Raw genomic sequence first — 6,808 nt, forward strand, 5'->3', positions numbered from 1 at the left:
CACTTTATAAAGAGAGCAAATTCGTGCTAAATGTGTGCAATTTTAGGCAACCAAGAAATAGCAAAATGGTTGCAATTTTTTTCCTTAATTATCGGTCGCTTGTTTTAGAATCTCAGCCACCTAAAATTGTAGAATCAGATGATACCCCGCGCTTTGCCGCGGGAATTTATAGCACAACCTAGGAGCAGGATCATGAATTGACAAAATAGTAGACCTTGAAAAGAAATACAATATATGTATGTTTGAACCTTTGATGGCATTACATAAAATTAGACGAATTAGTCTATTGTAGAGTATCTCCACCGTGAATTAGATGCATCCTTTTTGTGGAAATTACAATGAATAATCAATAACATAAAAAAGGATATCCCACAAAAAACAATATAAAAAAGGAAATGACATCTGATGAGTAATTTTTTTTTCGAAAAGGGGGCTCCCCGGCCTCTGCATCAGAACGATGCATACGGCCATCTTATTAATCAAAAAAAGGCAAAAGTGCCAACAAGGTTTCACAGTCTCCAGCTAAACAAAAAGGAAAAAGAAAAAATGCAGCTCACACAGAGCTACAGACGGCTAGATATACAAACTAGCCCAAAAAAGATGCCACAACCGGCTGGCTAACAAAAGATAGGGAAACTAATTGCCTATCCTATTACATGACCGCCATCCAAACCGGTTGAAGATATCCCGAGCGACCATCTCCCAACGGATAGATCCAGTAACCAAATGCTCCTTGGCCTCCATCGGAGTGAGTAGCGACCACGAACGGATCAGTGCCGTAGCTCGGAAAATTACCTGCAAAAAATGAATCCGTGATGTTCTGTTAAAAACCAAATCATTTCTGCAATTCCAGATAGTCCATAACAAAGCGCAAACTCCAACCCGAATATGTCTTGCGAGAACAGGCTCAACCCCATTAAGCCATGTCCCAAATAAAGCATTGACAGAAATGGGCGGAGTAAGATTAAAAGCAATATGGATCGTCCGCCAAAGAACTCTAGCCAACGGGCAATCAAAGAATAAATGCTTAATCGTCTCGTCCCGATCACAGAAACTACACCTAGTAGGTCCTGTCCAATTGCGTTTAATCAAGTTGTCCTTTGTTAAAATAACTTGTTTATGGACAAACCACATAAACACTTTAATTTTTAAAGGCACCTTGACAGCCCAAACAAACTTGGAAGTTGGAATTGCAGTCGAATTAATAACATCAATATACATTGATTTAACTGTAAATACTCCAGAACTAGTCAACTTCCAACGCAATATATCGGGTTGGTGAGAAAGTTGAACCTCCATCAGTCTCCTAACTAGATGAAGCCATTCTTCCCAACGATTGCCCGCTAGCGACCGTCGAAACTGAATATTAAGGGGGATAGATTGGAATACCGTTGCCACGAACACCTCACGTCGTTGAGCAATCCGATATAAAGACGGATATTGAATGGTTAAAGGTAATTCACCAAGCCAAGTATCCTCCCAGAAATGGGTACTTGTACCGTTTCCAATAACAAATCTCGTCCTATTGAACATAGATTGTTTGACTTTCATTAGTCCTTTCCAGAAAGGCGAATCAATCGGCCTGACTGCGACCTGGGACAATGTTTTAGTTTGGAGGTACTTGTTGCGGAGGATCTGCGCCCACATGGCGTCAGTCCCGGAAGACAGCTTCCACAGCCACTTACTAAGAAGACATCTGTTCTTGACTTCAAGATTTTCAATACCAAGACCCCCTTGGTCTTTCGGTCTACAGATGATGTCCCATTTAGCAAGCCGGTATTTTCTTTTAAGTTCATCACCCTGCCAAAAGAAGCGCGACCGATAGAAGTCCAGTCGTTTCCTAACACCAACTGGGACCTCAAAGAAAGATAAGAGAAACATAGGCATACTCACGAGCACCGAATTTATCAATATCAAAAGGCCTCCGTATGACATTAGCTTACCCTTCCAACAGCTCAGTTTTTTGTCAAATCGATCCTCGATGCACTTCCATTCTCTGTTTGTTAGCCTACGATGGTGAATCGGGATACCAAGGTAGGAGAGGGGTAAACTCCCCAACTCGCACCCAAACAACTGCCTATAAGACTCCTGGTCGTCTTTGGCTCTACCAAAGCAGAACAATTCGCTCTTATGGATGTTAATCTTTAACCCGGTCAATTGTTCAAACAGACATAACACAAGCTTCATATTTCTCGCCTTGGCCAAATCATGCTCCATAAAGATGATTGTATCATCGGCGTACTGAAGGATGGAGACACCTCCCTCGACAAGATGAGGAACCAACCCACCCACTTGACCATTGTCCTTAGCCCGTCCTATCAAAATTGCTAACATATTCACCACAATGTTAAACAGGATAGGGGACATCGGATCTCCTTGTCTTAGGCCTTTATGTGTCTGGAAATAATGACCTATGTCGTCATTCACTTTAATTCCCACACTCCCTTTTTGCGTAAATGATTCGACCTGTCGGCGCCAGGCTTCATCAAAACCTTTCATACGCAATGCCTGTTGGAGGAATGGCCACTTAACCTTATCGTACGCTTTTTTGAAATCCACTTAAAAATTACTCCATCTAATTTTTTGGAATGGATTTCATGGAGCGTTTCATGAAGGACAACCACCCCTTCAAGGATGTTCCTGTCCGGCATGAAAGCAGTTTGGGATTGCTGCACCACAGATTGCGCAATCTGTGTGAGCCTATTAGTCCCGACCTTGGTGAAGATTTTGAAACTAACATTGAGGAGGCAGATCGGCCTGAACTGCTCAATCCTCGCAGCATCCGTTTTCTTCGGAAGCAATGTGATAGTTCCAAAATTCAAGTGAAATAATTGAAGCTGTCCAGAGAATAGATCATGAAACACAGGTAGTAAATCCCCCTTAATAATGTGCCAGCACTTTTTATAGAACTCAGCCGGGAACCCATCCGGGCCGGGAGCCTTATTGTTTTTCATTTGTGCAATAGCATCGAACACCTCCTTTTCTGAGAAAGGGGCAACCAGGATATCATTATCAGCAGCAGTCAATTGAGGCACGTCCTCAATCCTGGACTCATCGAGGGACACACAATTGGCCTCCGGCGGTCCAAATAGCTGTCTATAGTATTCGGTAATATAGGTTTTGAGATTATCCTGCCCTAAAATAGTACCCTCATCCTGCTCTAGCTGAAAGATCCGCTTCTTTATGTGTTTACCATTAGCAATGAGGTGGAAAAATTGAGTATTCGCGTCCCCTTGGACTACTTTGCGGACCTTGGCACGCAAAGCCCACTTCAATTCTTCTTCGCGGAGAAGTTCTTTCAGCCTCTTCTCCGCCTCATTTTTATCCTGGAGCTCGGCGGGCAGCAACAACGCGGACTCAGCTTTTACGTCCAAGGCCTGTACAAGAGAGAGGAGCCTATCCTTCTCAATCTTATACACCCCACTGAGATGCTTAGCCCAACCCCGTAAGAAACTTCTCAAATGCCTAATTTTATTCTGCCAGCGCTCGACCGCCGTCCTTCCTCCAACACCTTTAGCTCACTCCCTGGCTATGATGTCTATGAAGGAAATATGCCCTAGAGGCAATAATAAAGTTATTATTTATTTCCTTATTTCATGATAAATGTTTATTATTCATGCTAGAATTGTATTAACCGGAAACATAATACATGTGTGAATACATAGACAAACAGAGTGTCACTAGTATGCCTCTACTTGACTAGCTCGTTAATCAAAGATGGTTATGTTTCCTAACCATAGACAAAGAGTTGTTATTTGATTAACGAGGTCACATCATTAGTTGAATGATCTGATTGACATGACCCATTCCATTAGCTTAGCACCCGATCGTTTAGTATGTTGCTATTGCTTTCTTCATGACTTATACATGTTCCTATGACTATGAGATTATGCAACTCCCGTTTGCCGGAGGAACACTTTGGGTGCTACCAAACGGCACAACGTAACTGGGTGATTATAAAGGAGCATTACAGGTGTCTCCAAAGGTAGATGTTGGGTTGGCGTATTTCGAGATTAGGATTTGTCACTCCGATTGTCGGAGAGGTATCTCTGGGCCCTCTCGGTAATGCACATCACATAAGCCTTGCAAGCATTGCAACTAATGAGTTAGTTGCGGGATGATGTATTACGGAACGAGTAAAGAGACTTGCCGGTAACGAGATTGAACTAGGTATTGGATACCGACGATCGAATCTCGGGCAAGTAACATAACGATGACAAAGGGAACAACGTATGTTGTTATGCGGTCTGACCGACAAAGATCTTCGTAGAATATGTAGGAGCCAATATGGGCATCCAGGTCCCGCTATTGGTTATTGACCGGAGACGTGTCTCGGTCATGTCTACATTGTTCTCGAACCGTAGGGTCCGCACGCTTAACGTTACGATGATAGTTATTATGAGTTTATGCATTTTGATGTACCGAAGGTTGTTCGGAGTCCCGGATGTGATCACGGACATGATGAGGAGTCTCGAAATGGTCGAGACATAAAGATTGATATATTGGAAGCCTATGTTTGGACATCGGAAGTGTTCCGGGTGAAATCAGGATTTTACCGGATTACCGGGAGGTTACCGGAACCCCCCGGGAGTCATATGGGCCTTATTGGGCTTTAGTGGAAAGGTTAAATGGGCTGCCCATAGTGGGCTGCGTGCCTCACCCCCTCCCCTAGTCCTATTAGGACTAGGAGAGGTGGCCGGCCACCTCTCTCTCTCTTTCCCCCTTGGGAGTCCTATTTGGAATAGGATTGGGGGGGAAGTCCTACTCCCGGTAGGAGTAGGACTCCTCCTGCGCCCTCCTCCTGGCCGGCGCACCTCTCCCCCTTGGCTCCTTTATATACGGAGGCAGGGGGCACCTCTAGACACACAAGTTGATCATTGAGATCGTTCCTTAGCCGTGTGCGGTGCCCCCTGCCATCATATTCCACCTCGATCATATCGTTGTAGTGCTTAGGCGAAGCCCTGCGTCGGTAATACATCAAGATCGTCACCACGCCGTCGTGCTGACGGAACTCCTCCCCGAAGCTTTGCTGGATCGGAGCCCGGGGATCGTCATCGAGCTGTACGTGTGCTAAGAACTCGGAGGTGCCGGAGTAATGGTGCTTGGATCGGTCGGATCGGGAAGAAGACGTACGACTACTTCCTCTACGTTGTGTCAACGCTTCCGTTGCGATCTACAAGGGTACGTAGATCATACTCTCCCCTCGTTGCTATGCATCACCATGATCTTGCGTGTGCGTAGGAAATTTTTTGAAATTACTACGTTCCCCAACAGTCTAAGAATCCCTCGCGTTCGAACCAGGCCATCTCAAAAGAGAAGGTGTTTTTGTTTCCTATATGGTTCGACTCCCCTGAGTCCACGAACAAAGGTGTGTGATCGGAGATTCCCCACGTGAGAGCTTGCACTGTAACAAGAGGGAACTTCTGTTCCCACTCCACGCTGGCGAGAACCCGATCAAGCTTTTCATATGTCGGGTTTGGCATAGCATTAGCCCAGGTAAACTGTCTACCAGTAAGCTCTATCTTCCTTAGATCTAAGCTTTCAATAATAGTATTAAACATAAACGACCACCTGCCGTCGAAGTTATCATTGTTTTTCTCCTCTCTCCTTCTAATGATATTGAAATCACCCCCGACCTTAATAATTGAACATAATACAATTTGATTGTCTATTAAAAGTGCAACGTAGCAAAAAAAACTAAAGAGATTTCATGCTAATTTGTGAGCCCCATGGTGTTAGTGTGCCTAAATAGAAATTAGCTTGCACTGTACACCTTGATCCATTTTATGACGAAGAATAAGGATATATACAAAATGGCATGGTACCTGATAACCTTAGGGCTGGGCATACGTTTCACTGAAAACTAAGCCTAACCCCAACCCGACACAAACACCTTGAAGCATGAAACCTGGACCGAGGCCTGAGACAAAACCACTAACGGAATTTTTTGATTGGTTATCTATAATAGGAACCCACACTTTTCAGTTCTGCTAGTGGTTTAAAATCAATCATGCACGTCTGGCAGAAACACATCCATACATTTCAGAATCTGTACACATGTTCAGGCCATAAATCAATCGGTAAAGTCTAAAAAATAAATCACTAAAAAGATGAAAACAACCTGCATATGCAGTTATACACATCAGGAACGCAAAGAACATATGCATCTCTAATTCTCCTGCACATGCCGCAATGTCCAGGGCACCAGGGAAACTACACTGATGTGGAGATCTTGATAAAGAAACGATGGGGGCGGCCTCATCTTCCTGATCTTACCTCGGGCAACAGAGGCACTACTTGGATTGGGATCTGGTAGACTACACCTTGCTCGGCGTGGCCTCCATGAGCGCCGCCAAAGTACATCTTGCGGCCGTCGCTCTCGCCCTTCTCAGCTCTTCTGCTCTTGCCCTTCCCAGCTATTCTGATTCCGGATAAGATCTTCCAACCAAGCTGACTCAAAACAAAATCGTTCAGATATCTGAAGATAAAGAGGAAGCGGAGCTGCAGAGCCATCACCTTTAGCGCAGGTGATGCTCGAGGAGGACGTCGGGGCTGGCACGCGTGGTTCACTGTGGTCGGGTCAACAGGGAGGTGCAGGCTTGGGCCAAAATAGTCTACCCCGGCGGCCATCTTGGGGCTCTTGGTCGGCAACAAAAGCAATTTTGAGAGATGCATAAATAGAGGGAAGAAGAGAAGAACTGAACGGACTGCAGTAGACAGTAGAGACTTATTGATTGGGGGAGACGAAGGGAACCATGGATGGAAGATGGAGGAAGAGACAATGATGAAGGAGCCGAACAGACTAAAA

Source organism: Triticum urartu, chromosome 7, assembly GCF_003073215.2.
Source record: "Triticum urartu cultivar G1812 chromosome 7, Tu2.1, whole genome shotgun sequence".
Taxonomy (NCBI): Eukaryota; Viridiplantae; Streptophyta; class Magnoliopsida; order Poales; family Poaceae; genus Triticum; species Triticum urartu.